Below are 18,134 nucleotides of genomic sequence, written 5' to 3'. Positions count from 1 at the left end.
CTGAAGGGAGGTTGTAGCCAGGCGGAGTTTGGTCTCTTCTCCCAGGCAACCAGCACCAGAACAAGAGGACACAGTCTCAAGCTGTGCCAGGGGAGGTTTAGGCTGGATGTTAGGAAGAAGTTCTACACAGAGAGAGTGATTGCCCATTGGAATGGGCTGCCCAGGGAGGTGGTCGAGTCACCATCATTGGAGGTGTTCAGGAGAAGACTTGATGGGGTGCTTGGTTGCATGGTTTAGTTGATTAGGTGGGTTGGACGCAATGACCTTGAAGGTCACTTCCAACCTGTTCTATTCTATTCTATCAAAGTGCAATTTCATTAACTTGGTTGGAAAGCGTAGGTCGCAGTCCAGTTTCCACCAACAACTCAGCAGGTTAGTCAGCTCTGCAGAAACTGCTATACATCATCTGCCCTGTCTCGGCGGCCACTCACACAATTAAGTCACACAAATTCTCACACAGAGTTAAGGTAGGCACTGAGGTCTGAGAAGCTAGCCCTGCCAAAACTGCTTCCAAGCCTTTTAAAGTTCTAAGAACTCCAGTTTCAAAACGCATTAGTCTGAACAGGATACGAAAAAGTGAATATATGTTTTAATTAAGAAGCCACCCCACCCAAATGGGGATCCAGCTATAAATTCTTAACTATACCTTTATCTCAAATTACAGGGAAGCCAAGCAAGCATTCAAGTTTATTATGTATTATGCCCTCATTCCGGATAACAACCTGCCAAACTGCTAGGACAGCAACAGGAATTGTTCAGTACAACTCCTATGAAGGGACCCTTCTCAGAGCAGAATTATTGCCGATCTGCTGAGCTTCAAGGAGGGTTTAGTTTAACATGACCTAAAAAGGAAGGCAGAAAGGGGGTATGCAGTGATTTTCTTTTCAACATTGTATCAAGATCCCAAAAGGACTTTTTTGCACATGTTTCCACAACAGGAAGATGGAAGGGGGGGGAAAGTTATCTCCAAACCTACACGTTTCACTCCATTTCACCACAAACTTTATAGACAAAACCAAATTACCAATGGTTTCACTAACTCTGAATATCCTTTAAAATGTAATAATGAAGAGGACAATATCTCCCCAGTTCTTCAGCTGAAGGTTAAGGGAATTTCTGACACTAAGAAGAGGTTTCCTTTACAACAGACACGCAAACAAGTTTTCTGTTTCATTTTAATGACCTTTGGATTTTATTCGTGTACTATAGAAACAGATTCACTTCTTCAATAAAAATTTACCTCAAGCCTTTGAAGCACTAGCAACTAAAAAAAAAAAAAAAAAGAAAAATAAATGAATGAAATCATGACCTTCCTGTTAAAGACATTCACAACCAACTGCTTTCTTACAGGAAACCATGCTTAACCCGCCCCAGGCTGCAAAAGTGTATTAAAGCATACATTTAAGCAAAAATGCAGGCCTCCTCCATCCCAAAGCCTCTGAAGTATGACTTAGAGCTCAAAACCCAAACTACACCAAAATACATACTACTCTACTAGAAATTACACTAACAGATTTAAAAATCAAGTGATCTGAAGAACACCAAACTTGCAAGAAGATCCAAGAACCTCACATAGATATTTAAGTCTGTTAATACAAAGCCCAAAAGCTATCAGCTTGTCTAAGGACATTCCCAATACCAGAAACAGTAAGAAAAGCCAAAATCAGAAGCAAGATCTATTTTTTTAACGTAAAAGTGCTCTCATACTCCAAATCAGAAGGCATAGTAGTTTGGTTGCTGATTTAACCAGAGAACACAAAACATGCATTTCATGTACCCTCAATTTCAAGAAAAGAGGAAACACTGTTCTCCTCTCCTCAAAACGTTAACAAAGTTTAAGACATAAGTGTCTAAACTAATAAATAACTTTCCTTTGTTTTAATAGGCATTCTTTCTGCAGTATACAAATGCAGCTACCTTTCTGATATGCCACCTAAAGTGCAGAGACAATAGATTAAAGAAATACAACTTCAAACAAATCAAGATAAACTAATATAGAAGGTAGGTCCAGAAAACAAAACACTGCAGTCAGATGAAAACTCAAAAGTAATGATACTGAGAAGTGTTTATCACATAGACTTGGCCAAAAGGACTTAGCTGTTCTATATCCACCTATAAACCTCAGAAACCAGTTATGCAACAAAAAAAAAAGCACTCTAGAAAATAGGTGGGGAAAAAAATCCAGATCTTCTTTAATGAAGTTCAGATAATGTGCTACAAACCAAACCCAGAGACTGCAGCATCTCCATCATTCAGTCACTTTGTTGTTCTACAAAGACTGAGTAAAGGTGAGCCAATGGCTACATGCACACCTAGTAATCAACAACCATGGCAAAAAACAGCAATCCGAAGAATCATCCGTGGATGGAATCAACAGATGGCAACAAGTGACACAGACATGAACAGCTTTCAAAATGCTAACCTAAACATAGAAAGCACTGAAACCGATCCTCAAATCCCCTCACAGGTACTTCTCTTATTTGTTTTCAAAGGAAGATTAAAAAATCCTGGAATGGTACAGGAAACAATGCTGCAATGCACTCAGGCTGCCTGCCCTTTTAATGAAGCAGGGCATGTTATGGATAAGACAGTTACAGACAAGAAATATATGGGTTTGATGGTGCCAAATCTACCCACAGTGACAATCACTTGTTGAATCATATATAAACATGCTCCTATTTTCAACTTAATAACAGTCCCAGTATCATTAGACAGCTCTGATACAGAGAGTAAAGTATTCAGGTTACATAACTTTCTCTTATTCCTTCCTTGAAGGTAAGAAAAAATAGCTTTCAACTGTAGCTCTAAACACAACTTCCAGCAAACTAAGTAGCATTAACAAAAGCTAACCTGATCCTTGCACCAGCCCAAACAGACTACATTCTGATTATTTCTGCAAATGAGCAACGCTACGTTAACCATCTAGAAAGTAAACAGCAGCACCAGCCTCAAGCATTCACAATACAGCCTGCCCATCTCCTGCAAATCCTGCATGGGATGCATCCATCTTCTCCGACATTTTTAATCATTTATTCCTTCAATGGAAGCACCGTTCCCCCCATCCCCGTAAAAGCTTCACAATTCTTGCAAAAGACTATTCTTCTGGGATAGGAAAACAGGTGGGCACCTCACCACAGAGCAGGAGGGCCTCTTTATACACACATAAACATATTTGCTTAGAAGAAAAACAAACTGGGGGTAGTGGGTGGGGTAAACGTGCCAAGAAAACTTCTCAAGAGCCCTTTCACAAGGCCTCCTCGTACCGAACACTTGTCCTCCAATTCACCGATGAAACCCCCACATCCCCTTCCACGCAACCTCCCGCACTACCGAGGGGGTCTCGGCCTCACCAGCAGGATCTGGCGGACCCGACCTGGATCCTCCCTCCCCAGGCCTCCCGCACACGCCGACACGCCCTGGCTTGGCCTGGCCCGGCCCGACCCGACCCTGCCCTGCCTAAGCGCGGGTGCCCCTTACCTGAAACCCTCCCTCCCCACACCTTGGCCCCCGCCGCTGCCTTCCCCGGTGCCCCCGCCGCCGCGCGAGGTACAGGCGGGGCGGGGGCGGCTCAGCAGCGCGGACGGCGGGGTGCTGCTGCGGGCCGGGGGACGGTCCGGGTGAACGGCGGGGGCCCGGGGGCGTCCCGCTCCATTCTCCCCTCACACACACACACACAGGAAATAACACGGGGTCAGCTGACCCCCGCCAGCCAATAGCGGCGGGCGCTGGGGAGCAGCGCGCGCCAGCGGGGACGGCGCGAGGCGGCGGGACCCGGCCGGGCGAGGGAGCGAAGGGAGAGGGAGCGAAGGGAGGGGGAGCGCCGCGCGCGCGCCGGCGCGGGCCCGAGCCCACATATGTGTGTGTGTGTGCGTGTGCCCGCCTGCCCGCCCGCCCGCCTGCCTGCGCGCGCGCGGCAGCGGGCGCGGGGGAGGCGGCTCCGTCGCGCCCCCCGCCCCTCCCCTCCTACCACGCGCCGGCTTAAAGGGGCCGCGCGCCACCGCCGCTGCGCCGGAGGGGACGGGCGAGGGCGGCAGCATCATCAGCAGGTCCCGCCCCTGGAGGATATAGTTTTAAACCGGAGCGGGGGAGATTTAAGTTAGATATAAGGCAGTTCTTTGCAATTGCCATTTCCCCAGCCCCTGCATCCGCCTCGTCGGGCACCGAGCCCCGCGCCCGGCGGCTCTTCAGGGCGAAGGCGGCGCAGCCGCCGCCGGGTGAGGGAAGTCGGCGCATCCCACCACAGGCAGAGCAAGGCTGGGAGCCAGGCCCCCTTCCGCCTTTTTCAGGCAAAGGACCGGGGCACTTTCCATTTCGGTCTTCTCATGCATCAATACCTCCTCTCTCCCCACCCCCCCAGTTATTTTAAGAACCGAATTTATTCCGTTCGGCCACTCCCCACTGCCCAGCCTCCTCCCTGGCAGAAGGCAGGCAGCTGAGGCCGGCGCCGGAGGGTTCCCGGTGACGCCCGGAGTTCCGCAGCACATCCTGAGCCGGCGGTCAGGACGCACGCCGGGTCTAGGCAGGCCCCGAACCGGCGGTGCCTTAGCGGAGCCGCGGGGAGCTCGGGACACAACATGGAGGCTGAGGGCGGCTCGGTGCGCCTCGGTGCGCGGCGCCCGGCTCGAGGTACCGGCGGTGCGCGGGCTCTCCTCCCCGCCGCCGCACGCCCGGCTCTGCCCGGTGGGATCGCCGCTGTGCTCCGAAAGTCAGTTGCCCCTTAGACAATTAGAAACAGCACTCCCAGTCCTCCCCAGTTCCCCCTCAGTCTTTAATTCGGGCGTCCACCATGTGTAGTTGTACTTCTGCACCGGAGGAAGGAGTCATCTTAATTTTTTTAAGAACAGACACTAGTTTTTTGGGTTTAATTTCGGAGAGTGAGGGGGCACGCAGACTGGTGGAGGGGGCAGCTTGAGAGCAAGGATGCAGCACCTGTCAAATCATCATCTCCTCCACTTAAGCCTGCATACCAGCAAAGGCAGCTCTGCATCACACTACAGTTCCCTCCATCTGCCACTCAGAGCGTTTCACGTGAAAAGGCAGGAGGCTGGCAGCCTGAGAAGCTTTAAGTGCTGGGCAGAGAAAACTCGAGCATCATTTAAAACTTGCTTTGCCAGGAACTTCACTGAGCAGATAAGGCAGTTTCCAATAGCCACCATGTTTACCAAGCTTTGTTCCCCAGATCCTCTACAAGCCTTACCCTGAAAGAAGGCCCCTGCTTACAGCTCATCTCAAAAAGCAATGAACTGCTTAGGACTGTGTTGTAAGCACAGCCAGTTGACAACTCCACTGATGGCTCCCCCACAGGTGACTTGCTCTTCATGAAAAATAAATACAAACCACTGTGTCTTGTTCCACACATTATCTATCAAAAAATAGTTTGGAGATGGCTGAAAACACGTCCAAGTAACACTGCAAAGATGGCAATAGTCTGGGGGGGGGGGAAACTGTGCAGATAACAATTACACATGCTCCTACCATTTGTCTTTCAAGGTAACAATTTGTGGGTGTTGCTAACTCCCAAGCTGCCTGCCAGGCAACTGTGCAGCACCCAGGAAGAACTTGCTGGCTCTCTGCTCCTCTTTGGACTCAAAAGGTGACAGCTCCTTTCAGAGGCAAGCCTTCTGCTGTGATCTATGCATTCTCTCCTCTAGCTGAGATTACTGCAATATGCTCTGCACTGGATACCTGGGAATTGCAGCTGGAGCAGAGAGTGGCTGCCTTCCTGCCTGCTCTCGCAGTACATATGCCCCTGCTCTCCTCAGCACTTGCTGCCCATTCACAAAGGCATGCAGGAGGTGGAGGTCATTGCTTCCCTCGCCTGGAGAAGAGGCTCCAACAGCACATTCACTGTCACAAACCCTGAGGTTGCTCTAGTCACAGACAGCCTTAATCTTGTTGACTGCCACGGCATGCTAAGAGCTTGGTTGGAGCAGCATTTCCTCTGGGGATCCAGGGCTGTGAAAAAAAGCTGTAGTGGGGTGGGGGAACTCCATAAGGTTTTTAGAATTTGATTTTTCCATTATCTGTTGTCTTATTTTGAAACAAAATGTCACTTGAGGTCAATCCTTTATGTAGATTTATAAGGTAAGAGTGTTTAGAGCACTCTAAGTTACACTTACCTTAAGATAAACCTCTTTTGTGTACACATGAGAACATAACTTACTTATATATAACCTTGTCATAGTTATTGTTTTACCTGATGTCCAAAATTAGCTTGCATCATGAATAGCAAAAGTTTTGTTAAATGCTCAAAAAGGCACTACTTGGTATCAGTACAGGCTGGAGGATGATGAGATTGCGAACAGCCCTGCAGAAAAGGATTTGGGGGTACTGGTGGGTGAGAAGCTGGATGTGAACCAACAATAAGCACTTGTGCCCAGAAAGCAAATTACATCCTGGGTTGCACCAAAAGAAGCACGGCCAGCAGACAGAAAGAGGTGATTCTGCTACTCTACTCTGGTGAGACCTCACCTGGAGTACTGTATCCAGCTGTAGGACACCCAACACAAGAAGGACATAGACCTGCTGGAGCAGGTCCAGAGGAGGACCACAAAGATGATCAGCGTACTGGAGCACCTCCCCTACAAGGACAGGCTAAGAGAATCAGGGATGTTCAGCCTGAAGAAGAGAAGGCTCTGGGGAGATGTTATAACTACATTTCAATATCTGAAGGGGACCTACACACAGGCTGGAGAGAGACTGTTTAGAAGGGCTTGTAGTGACAGGACAAGGGGCAATGGTTTGAAACTGGAACAGGGTAGATTTAGGTTGGACTTAAGGAGGAAGTTCTTTACAGTGAGAGTGGTGAAATACTGGGATAGATTGCCCAGAGATGTGGTAGAGGCCCCATGCCTGGAAACATTCCAGATCAGACTTGAGGTGGCCTTGGGCAGCCTGAGCTAGCTGGAGGTGTCCCTGCTGACTGCAGGGGGGCAGGACAAGAAGACCTTTGTGGGTCCCTTCCAACCCAATGCACTCTGAATCTTTGAAAGTACGACAGGAGTTGCTTTTTGAAGTATTTAAAAGCTCAAAGCTATACAACTGACTTTAAAGGATGAAATGGAAGTTTTTAAAAGATTAAATGGAGTTAAAAACCCCCTCATGATGTAAAAGACAGGCAACTGCCACTGCTACCCTATTTGTCAGCTGCTGCACTACAGCAGGTACCCCTGGTAATGCACAGAATCAGAACAAAGTTTCCAAAGCTACAGTAATTAAATGGCATAAAAGCAGAGACACCATATCCTTTACAGCTTTTGAAGTGATGTATCAGGCTTTAACATACAACCTCACTGAGTTTAATGGAGAATTCAATTATCTCAGAAACTAATTTTTGGCTGTCTGCAGACTCTGGATGAAAAACTGCTGTCATTAGTACACCTTGTTCGTATCACTGAGTTTTTCTTTGCCACTGAACACTTCACTTTCTTTCCAAAAGAAAAAAAAAATGGGATAAGAAAGTTTAAAAAAAAAAATTTAAAAATTAAACAATTCAACCTCCTGCCCTGGCCATTCAGTGACAACTACTTAACCACCATCAGTTACACCAAAACATCCATTATCAAGAAAACATTGTCAGGACTAACGAAGAAAGTAACTCCTTCGCGCTATTAGGGCTCTAATCTGGCAAACACCAGATCAGGGCAGGAATCTAACAGCCATGCAAGCAGTTCTAGGTTAAAGTCATCAGTATATATATGCTACTGTTACACTTGCAACCTATAAGCAAATCATCCTTCAATTCTGAGAAGGGAAAAAGAAATACCCAGGGATTTAAAGCCAGAAGTGGCTACCTATCAAAATAAATCCGTAAAGGATCAATTTTTGAACCACTGCAACAAACTAAACAGGTCTGTATGTAAATTTCCAGCAAACACATTCCATCATCAAAGAGTAAGCACTATGAATTGAGCAGATGTGCTACACCACTGTCATGAGAAAAGATTGAAGTCTCTGCTTTCAGTGCAAGAAAATCAGTTCAGCAGTAATTGTTCAGGAGCCACTATGGTACTACCAGAACAGATACCTTCTGAGTCCTACCCATTTCCTCCCAGACACTCTCCCCCCACCTCCTAATCAAAGTGCTTCTGAGGATAGAGGCACAAACAAGGCAGAGAGAGGCAGGAAAATGGCCTCAAGACTTGGCATCATCCTCTGTAATGGATGGATGAGAGATTATGGGCAACAAAGTCCCCTAAGTAGCCCTCAGGGTTAGTGCCATTGCTCCTACCAGTGCTGCCACATGCAAGCAACACTGACTCTCCTACTGCACATGAACTCTGCAATGGCAAAAGCAAAAGAAAAAAGCTTTCCCCCCCACCATCTTGTGCCTTAATGCAAGGCTTACCTTGCACATCCCTTTCTCCTCTCCCACAGATCCCAGACATAAAAGGTCCTCCTAACCACAAGGGGTCTGCCAAATAGAGAGTCATCTTCTGTCTTTGAGGTCACCACTTCTGATCTAACCGTAATGCAGTAATTACTCAGTTTATGTGGCTCTCCAGAAGCATACATTAGCAGCTTGTGGGGGGGAGAAATGGAAGCATGACACCATCCCTGACCTCAACCACCTCTCACCTCCACACACCCTCTGAGCTCCCTCTGCCTAGAATGGGGAAGAACAGAAAGTGATGCAGCTTGGGGGAATCGAGAAGGAATTTGCAGGCAGCATATGCTGGGAAGACTCTGAGTGCCCCAGTGTATGTCAGAAGAAAGATAATTTCTGAATGCAGCTGTTGGGGTCCTCTGAGAGATGTCGTCTTCTTTACAAAAGATTTCCTTACTGATGAAAAGCACTGAACTAGCAGCACCAGGAAGCTGAAATCTCCACAGAGTCAGGCATGCAGATTCCTCACAGGCACGGCATCTGTCCCCTCCAAGTATTACCCTCATCCTAATCCTTTCCCCTGTTACACAATTTCATGTCATGCACAGGCTCACCACTGCACTTTTATGGCTTTCATCTAGAGGCACTTAGATGCTATGGGAATGGGCATTAGAGACTAGCTTGAAGATAGATAACACAAAAGATGACAGCAAGATCGGGCACCTACAGGTCACACAACCAGGGACTGAAACTTATATTCACGGTGGGACAGCTACATCTTTAAGCAAGTGCAGAGCAAGGGCAGCTTAGCCTGTGTCTCTTTCTCCAAGAAAGACATCAGCATGGTTGCATTCATTAGCATTTCCTACCTCTCTTCCTATCTAGCCCCAGGATTTCCCCTACCTTCCTCCTATTTCTTTTACACTTACTTCAGATGAAGTGTTACATCTGACCCTACAGAAGGGAGAAGCAGTATCAGATGCCTCCCAAGGAACTGCAGCAAAGACAGAGAGGGTTCTCCTCTCATTAATTCACCAATATTGAACTTTTCCCCTTAAGACAGCCAGAGGATCTATCTGCTTCTTGGGAAGCATTCTGGATGAGCACAGACTCTCAACACACTGACTCTCTATCCTGGGTGCATCACTCAGAACTGGCTCTCCTCCAGACACAAGAAGCATCTCTGTAAGCCACAGTCTAAGTCCTACAGCCCAATGCCTGCAACAAAGCAACAACTGGATTGAAAGACTTTGGAGCATCTCAAAGGAAGGAAGATGATAAACCAGCTGAATCTAGGTATGCTGAATCATAGAAGCAGAAAAATTATAGCACCTAAATGTGAGACAATTCTGCTCCATCTTTTAATGCCGCAACACTTCTGTCCTCTCATCTTCCTGTTATAAGGAGCTGATTAGTGAAAACCAGATCTTTGTATCTTGAGATCTGCTCAGCTTCTGCTTATTCCTTTTAACTCCTGGTAAAAAGCTGCTTCTGGAAGAATCAGTCGCCATGAAAGTGATTGTGATGCTGCAGACAAAAGAAACTGAGTCTGCTAAAAAAACACCCCAAAACCAACCCAAACCAACAAACAGAGGCTGGACTTTTGAGGAAAAGCCAACTGCATTTCCATGCTTATGTCCAAAGTAATAAAGGTAGAAATTAAAATAGAAAGCCACACAAATACGATTCCCTAGCAAGACTGTCTCCAACAAGGCAGAAAAGGCCATCAATAAATCTTCATTATCTCAATTGCTGAACATATCTAAATAAAAGGAGAAATGCAAATATTGGAAGAACTCCTCTTTTTATAAATGGTCTTACACAAAACAAACTCTGTCCTGCCTGAACCTGTTTTACAGAAAGGGATTTTTCAACTTTTTTCTTTGCATTCTGCTGGCCTTTCACAGAGGTTTCATTTTGCTGGTGGTTTTTTCCCCCTCTGCCTACAGGGAAGTGGGAATTTCCAGGCTTAACAAGCTTAAATCCCCATGACATATAGTCCCAAATTTTAGAGGCAACTAAGATTTTGATTCTTATTTGGCTCCCTGTTGGTTTTCTCCCTGATGCATGCAATAGCTGTTTTGAATCTCAGCTGTTCCAACAGGAGTGGGGGAAAAAAAGGTCCCCAAAGGAACAGCATTAGTTCTTCCAGTCACCTTTCTGCTACTGCACTCCAGAATTCAGGCACATGAAATAGCACACGAGAAAAGGTCACAGCAGAAGAGGCCAAAGCACAGGGCATCCAACTGAACCAAAACCAAGAGGTCTTCTACATTATTCTAGTAAGAAGGCTGTAGTAGTTATCTAAGGATCCACCGAAGATAGATGTTGCATGAAATCTCATTAACTTCTTGTCACAGAAACTGACTTCTGCTTCTTCTGTTACATACTGTGATGTTCCCCAGTCCTGATTCATCAGAGAGATTGGCTTATTAAAAAATATTTTTAAAGTTCCACCACAGTTTCCTTCTGTATCTCCTATGGCTAAAAAACCCAGGAGAAACCCCCCCAGCTTCAAACACAATCACGTCAACTATTTTGTATCAGAAGACTCCTAAAAATACATTAAATGCTCAAACCTTCTAATTGTACTTTTCAAAAGACATTAATTAATGTCTCATTTCAGTGCTCTGCATTACTTTGAAGCCACACTTAAATCTAAGTCAGGATTGGGTTACATGAGAGCATACACACCTTATGACTTTAAACTCAAGTCGGGGAAAGAAGATTATTTTTATTCCCATCACCTAACCCAAATGATGACAATGCCTTGAAAGCGATCAGATGACAGAGGGAACTATCCTGGGTTAAGAAAATCATCATTTAACTCTGTAAATACTGGACAGACCTATCTCTAGAAAATCCAAGGCACACAGGAAAATTTTAGTAACTTGCTTCTGCTTCAGGATTTGTGGGACTCATTTAGTCACCTACTGAAGTTCAGATTCAAATTAACAAATCCTCTGCTTGTATATTGGGGTTTTCACCATCCCTCTTGAAGAGGTTATCTGCAGCAGCTGGGAATCCTGCTGGCCCTCACATTTGTCCTGAGAAGCGATTTTAGGACTGAAGGCTTCCCAATTAACTTTTCTGTAAATGTGTTCAGAGTAATTAGACCTTAACAAAATGCTGTCAGTTCAATCATGGCTCTGAAAATAAGGTAGGCAGCTCTTCTTAGGACATCACCAGTGAGCACAGAAACAAGAACAGAAGCCTCAAGAAGCACAATTCATTTCAGCCTCCCAACTCAATTAAGTATTCACCTGTTTTGTCCAGTTTTAGAAAGAGCCCAAATTCACACATTAGACAAAAAGCTGTCCTAACTCAGAACTGCAGCATTTGGAGGGTGCAAGGGGGGGCAGCAGTCCTCAAGGTGTTTCCTCAATAACCCTGGCTGAACCCAGCTCTAATGAAGAAATGTTCCTTACCTCTGTGGAGAGAAAGCATTTCACCAGAAGTGAAATTTCACACTCCCTGAGGTACCTGCCCACAGTTCAGAGATCTGCCCATGAAGGCCAAGTCTTTCCACAGCAGGGAGCATGAGGTGAGAGAAGGGATGACTACTCTTCTCCTGAACTACCAATGCTTCAGACTCTTACAGTAATTCATTCCACAGGCTGAAGATCAAGGTGTCGGCTTATTGCTAATATTGATGAAAAAGGGTAGTCACCCTATTTATAATCAGCTAGCATTATCTCATCTTGAGCAACAGCAAGTCAGCAGCTAGCCTTAGGTGATAAGTAGGGGGTTTCCTTAACAGTCCTCTTCATTGGGATTGAAGAGATGCTTAAAAAAAAAAAAAAGTAGGGAAAAAAACCAGTGGTGGTTACAAGAAAAGGTGAATATTGGAACAGAAAGGGGGGGAGCAAACCAATTAACACTTTCAGCTTGTTCCACTTCACTGCTGACTGAACATTCTCCTCTGATACAAACATTGCCTGCCTACAGCTTTTTGAGAGACCCTTGCACATCCTCACTGATTACTTCCCCTACTCAGAGAGACAGACTGTCCTCTACCCTAAATGCTTTTATCCTCTTGATAAGGTCTCTTACCCAGCTGGATCCTGCCTTCTTCTCCCACTGCAATCTCTGAGCCCAAGAGAAGACACCTGGGGACCTTCCACTTTGCTTAGGAAAGAGATTTAGTCTTTTCAAATCCTAGCATGGGGCTGAAGTGATGCATGCTTTCCCCCTCCCTGAGCACCTATGGTTACATTCCTGGGTGACAGATGTCCCCAGCCAAAGAGAAATCAAAGGAAAGGGTTTTCTCCACTGTTTTCTGCACTTTCAGGAGTCATTTAAAAGCAGATGTAGGTAAGGAACTGAGGAAGAACCCATAGAGAACAATCCTGCTGTACCCAGACAAGATGACAAGGGCTTAAAATCTCCTTTATACCTAATCTGGGCTAAATCACATCCTCAAGGTCTTCTGCTCTCAGTTTTTCAGAGCATACCTTGCTCATGGCTCTCTACCTTCCTGCTCACGTGCCACACGCAGTTCCACCTGGTCATTCCCCACTTCTTCTCTCCCTAGGACTAGAGGCCCCCAGAGGTACAAAGGAGAACCCTTTGATGGGTCATTTGGCTTAATCCTTCAAGGGAGCTTCGATGTGATTCACAGGTTCACTTCCCAGCCAAGCCTGCAAGCCAACAGACAGCACTCAGCACAGATAATGATTTTTATCTTCAAAGTGCTTTACAAACTAACAAATCCTTGCTTCCCCTCTGAGAGAAGAAAGAAAAGGGGGGGGAATAACCCTAAACATCCCCACTGTTATGGAGCAGAGATGCAAATAACACCAAAAGTCCTTTCATGTCAAAGCAGGGGCAGAGGAGAGCAGTCCTGCTGTGCAGCGGTGCTTTGGGGTTGTGGATTTGACTTTTATACCAAAAACCTGGATTCAAATTCTGTTTCCAATCTCTATGGACAGTAGGGCAGAGGTTCTCAACCCATGGCCAGCAGGTCCCCTCCTGAGGGCTGTGGAATAGGGAGTCTGAGATTCGGGCAGCAATGTCTTCCAAGAATTCACTTGCCTGTTCAGACTGCAAAAGTGCTGCACAATTAATTATACATCTGTGCTACAAAAGATCAGCTCTGTAACTGCAGGGGGTGCTATTCATCAGCCTTGAAAGGCATTGGCAAAAGACAGCCAGGGTCCAGTAGTTGAAATAAGGAAATAAATAACTACAAAAGGAGGATGCGCTCTGGGTCGTTGGGAGTGAAGTGCAGCGGCGGGACCCGAGTGACCTGGGAGCAGAGAGGAGCCCGGAGCTGGAAGGGATGTGGCACTTTGCCCAGGAGCTTCACGACCCAGAGCAGCGCAGAAGCCACCGGTCATCGCGGTGAGGTGCGTAGGCAGAGCGCTGGCGGCAAGGCGCCTGCCTGACACCTGCGTGCACTTTTCCTTCCTTCAGCCCTCCCCTTTCGAGGAGGCAACAAAACACCACAATCCCAGCACCAAGAGTCCAGTCCGGAGCGGCTTCACCTCAGAGGCGAATTCAGAAGGACCTCCTTTCCATCATCCCTTTCTTTTGAAGCCCCCCTGCTTTCCTAGAGTGGGTATTTAGCAAGTACAAATATACCACAACATTAGGCATCCTTCCACTGTCACTCTCCACTATCCTTCCTCCTCCAGACACACACACTAACACAAAATGACGGCTTCCTCAACAGACTGAATGAGCAAAGACCTCGCGCTGATCCTTAATTGTCTACGCTTTACTCTCTCACTCCAGTCATATTATATCACAAAACTCAAAGCAGCCCACCCACTGCCCCCCGTCTTTGTCCAAAATCTCAAGTGAACGTTAAATTTGACATAGGGGGGGAAAAAATAATAGTCATAAAAAAAATGCTGAAGAAGAAGGGAGGGGCAAGCTAAACCCCCCTTTTCCTCCTCCCCTTTTTTATTTTTCTTCCTTTTTTTTTTTCCTCCTCTCTCTCTCTTTTTCTTTAGGTTGCTCTTTGCTGGTGCACCCACACTGCCATTGTGCGGTTGGCAGTTTAAAAAAAACCACCAAAAAAACAAACAAGCAAAAAAAAACCCCACAAAACCAACCCACCCCAAAAAACACCAACCAAAAAAACCAGCCAGCCTACATCCCCACCCCCCCCATCCCACCCCCCCAAAAAAAGGAGATATTAAAGAAGAAATCCGATCTCATAGCCCTTGAGAATATGACCCTGAGGCCCTGCCCTTCTCCCTCTTGCTGTATACCCACGCATGACGGGGAAATGGCAGGCCCCCACCCCATCCACCCCCGTGCTACTCTCAACCTGCAGAGCGAGAAAAAAAAATAAAAACGCATCCAAAACCAAAACAAAATTAAAAAAAAAAACAAAAAAACCCAAACCATCGTCGACGAGAGATACAAGGGGAAGGCTGGGGGGGGTGGGGAGAGCCACCCCCGCACATGCATAAACCCCATAACCCATTTATGTCGGTCTCGGAGCAGGAGCCAGACTGCAGCGAGCAGCCAACAGCTGGGGCCTTTGAAAAGGGACACGGCGAGCGGCTGCCCGTGGCTCCGGCTGCCCCCCCGCCGCCACACCGCCCCGCCGCCCTCCGGCCCAGCCCTCGCCGCCCACCCCCCACGCGTCCCCCGCCGCGGGCACCCCGGGCGGGCACGGCGGCGTCACTGGGGCGGGTGACAGGCGCAGGGCGCCGCAGACACACGGCCGCCGCCGCACGCGTGGTCGGCGAGAGCTGGCCTCTGCAGGGCAATTTTCCACTCTCAACTTTCGGCGAGAGGAGGAAGAGGGAGATAAAGCCCATTTACTGTACCTTTCTGGCATCTTTCTCAGCTTTCCCTGCTGCTTCTCCCCACCCCCTTCCGATTTATCTCAGCTACTGGTTTTATAAAGCGAGAGGGTGGAGGGGGGGGAGGGGGGGAGGGAAGAGGTGGGGGCTTTTTTTTTTTTCCTCTTCTCTCAGCCCCGTCTGCACCTTCTGCCTGAGCCCGCCGTGAAGTCACAAGGCTGAGTCTCTGACATCACAGAGAGCCCACAAACGCCGGATTGTGACTTCACTGCAGGGTAGAACAGGGAGGAATAGGAGAGGGGAGGGGAAAAGGCTTATTCAAACACATATCTGCAGTAGTAACAAAGGGAACTCAGGAAATGGCTGGCCAAGAAAATGGCTTTTTCTTTTTTTTATATAAAACATTCTCTCTTTTCTTGTTGTGGGTTTCGGTGGGTTTTTTTCCCTAAATAAAGTTTGTGACCACGACAAAAACACCTTTTAAAAGCGGTCTGGGCAGAGAGACAGCGAGCGCCAGCCCAGGCGCCATCCTCCAGCACAACTCAGGCTCCTGCAGCCCTTTTGGGACAGAGCCACTCGCCGCAGCCGCGCTGGACCCACGGGGCTGGAGCGAGAGGTGCTGGGGTGGAAATCGAGGGTGACCGGTGACCACGGAAGAGGCTCGGGGCGGGGGGGGGAGGGGGGGGTTACGGAGGAAAAGGATTGAGGGGAAAGGAGGTAAAGAGGAGGATGCTGCAGGTCATGCCTGGGATGCGCCACGGAGGCAGGCAGTAAGGGCCACCGGGCAAGCAGGGCTACCACGTCAGCGAAGCTCGGTGACAAGAGGTCTGGGAGCCGCGGGCTGGGCTGAGGGAAGGCTGAGCAACGTGCATTTGGGGCTTTATTTCCCCATCTGCAGAGCCAAAAGCACTTTTAAACTCTATCTGGAGTAAAAGAGGTATTAAAGGTCAGTGTTAAAGTAAGAGATTTGTATATGAGGCCTAAGTAAGGCAACAGGGTTAAAGGGGTGAGGCTTACAGTTCCATACCTTGTTTTTAAGTTTTAGGTGCCCTGGGGAAGGGCAGGGAGGCTGGGATAGGTGACAGAAAGGCCAGGAGACTTTCATGTACTCCCAGCACAAGGCAATGCTTGGATGTTGCTCTGGGAGCAAAAGCTGACAAAACAGACTTCTACAGTCATGTCTGAAACAAACCCTGAAAGAAAGGGTGGGGGGAGGCAGGATTATTAAGTAGCTATTGGCTTAATATGACCTGGAAATCTGTAAGGTTGGGGGGTGGGGGGTGGGGTGTTGTGTGTTATTATTTATTCATCTGGAGGATTTTCTTTTAACATCAATATTGTAAAATTTAACACAACCTCAAAGATGTTGGTAAATAAACCAAATTTTTTAAAAATACCTGTTAAAATGGAATTACTATTTTTTTTCTCCTTTTGAAGCAAGGAAGCTCTAACACTTGCACTGTGCTAATCATGCCTGAAGGCCAGGAATTCAGAGGGATAAGCCAAGAGCACAGCCACAGCCAAGTGAAATAAGAAGGGGAAAAAAAAAAAAGGTGAAAAAAAAAATTAAACTGTGCTAATTGCAGACAGTGTTGTATTTATAAAGTTATTTGAACTGCAGAGCCAAAGGGGAAACAGCTTGTGCTCCTCACAGTGTGTCCACTCCTCTCTCTAGTCTCCATCCCTGCCCTCACTGAGACCTGCAAAGCATTCCCCACTGCCACACTGACCTGGAAGGGAGAAGAAAACAGCACCGCCATCGCAGCCTGCCCTTCCTGCAACCTGCTGGTGCAGCAGGAGGCAAATCTGTGTGTGGAGAGAGCGAGAAGTGAAGAGGAAACGACCCAGATCTCTGACACGAACTGGCTGGCAGGTATATTCCCAGCCTGCTGCTGCTGGACAGCAGGAGCACCCCACAAGTGCCCAAAGTGCCCCAGAGGGCTAGCAGCATGCACAGCAGCACCAGAAGCCTATGAGTGGGCAGGGTCAAGAGGTGCTTGTCAGAAACTTCTGTACCCCAGCAGCATTCCATGCTTCCAGCAATAAAACCCAAGTGGCTCTTCCAGGTGGGAGCTCCTCCATGGCTGAAGCCTCCATTCCTGCACTGACTTTGAATCCCAGCATCTTGGGGCATCGCTGCAGCCCTGGCATGGCCATGGCATCAGGGAAGATTTGCTCTGTTGTTTTACAGCTTCTCTGTGCCAGTCCAGCAATAAACACGGATGGAACAGAAAAAATGAACTCTCCTGCCTCTGCTTGTGTGACAGAAAAAGGTACAAATGGCAAGCAGAGAGGTCCCTATCCAATCTCATGTCCTTCAGCAAGCCTTGCTCCTTTCTTGGCCACAACTTTGCTACCTTATTTATACTGTCTGAATCTCCTTTAATCTTTTTCAGTTATGGGGGGGGGGGGTTGACTCACCTTGCTGACTGCATGAGAGAAAACTCATTTATGTCACTCCTCTCCTGGGGGGGATCTCTCTCAACCTGCCCATGGCAGTGAGGAAACATGGCTACCAGCATGCCAGGAAGGCAAGGAGGTGAAGCAGGGAGAGAGGGAAGCATAAGCATTTTTTGGGAAGCGGAATAAAGAAATGGGGAAGAGGGAGGAATCTAACACGCGCACACCGACTAGCAGAGGCTTGCTCCAACTTGGCCCACGACGCAATTACCTGACTTGGAGGCCAGCCAAGGCTCCCAGGCTAAGTCCCTCTGCACTTGTGCAGAGTGCTGTCAGAGCTGCTGGGACCACAAACAGTCAGGACTTCAGCAGCACATCTCATCCAAAAAGGAACAAGGAATAAAAAGAAAGAAAGGAAGAGGGCAGGGACCGACCGGGCTTTTTTCCACACAACTGCGATTGTTTTGTTGATGCGGAAAGGTAATTAAAAAAAGTTCTGATTTCAAACGTGCCACAGAATTCCCAGAGCCCGGAGGCTGCTGCTTAGAGGCAGATTAATCACACTGAATTCTCCATCTAGATATTGCATGCACTCCAAACTCCCACCGCTAATAGCTCTAATATTCTCCTCAGCGTGTGCATGCTGC

The 18,134-nt window shown here is 47.5% G+C and overlaps 1 protein-coding gene across 7 annotated transcripts in view; it reads right to left on the bottom strand.

Annotated features, from left to right (window-relative positions):
* The window catches only part of TCF20 (transcription factor 20), a 131,622-nt gene that overhangs the window by 60,326 nt on the left and 53,162 nt on the right, over nt 1-18,134 (bottom strand). Inside the window, exon 1 of one of the 7 annotated variants that reach the window (XM_054167567.1) lies at nt 15,112-15,173. The exons of 5 other annotated variants lie outside the window; for them this stretch is intronic. The gene's annotated coding sequence lies outside the window, so the exon portion shown is untranslated. Of the gene's footprint in view, nt 1-3,477; nt 3,653-15,111; nt 15,174-18,134 lie in introns of those variants that run through there. One more of the 7 variants, XM_054167566.1, reaches the window with a different exon arrangement.

This window comes from Dryobates pubescens, chromosome 15 (assembly GCF_014839835.1).
Source record: "Dryobates pubescens isolate bDryPub1 chromosome 15, bDryPub1.pri, whole genome shotgun sequence".
NCBI classification, from domain to species: Eukaryota; Metazoa; Chordata; class Aves; order Piciformes; family Picidae; genus Dryobates; species Dryobates pubescens.
Note: the sequence above shows the minus strand (reverse complement) of the source record. Positions and strands in the feature narration are given on the sequence as shown.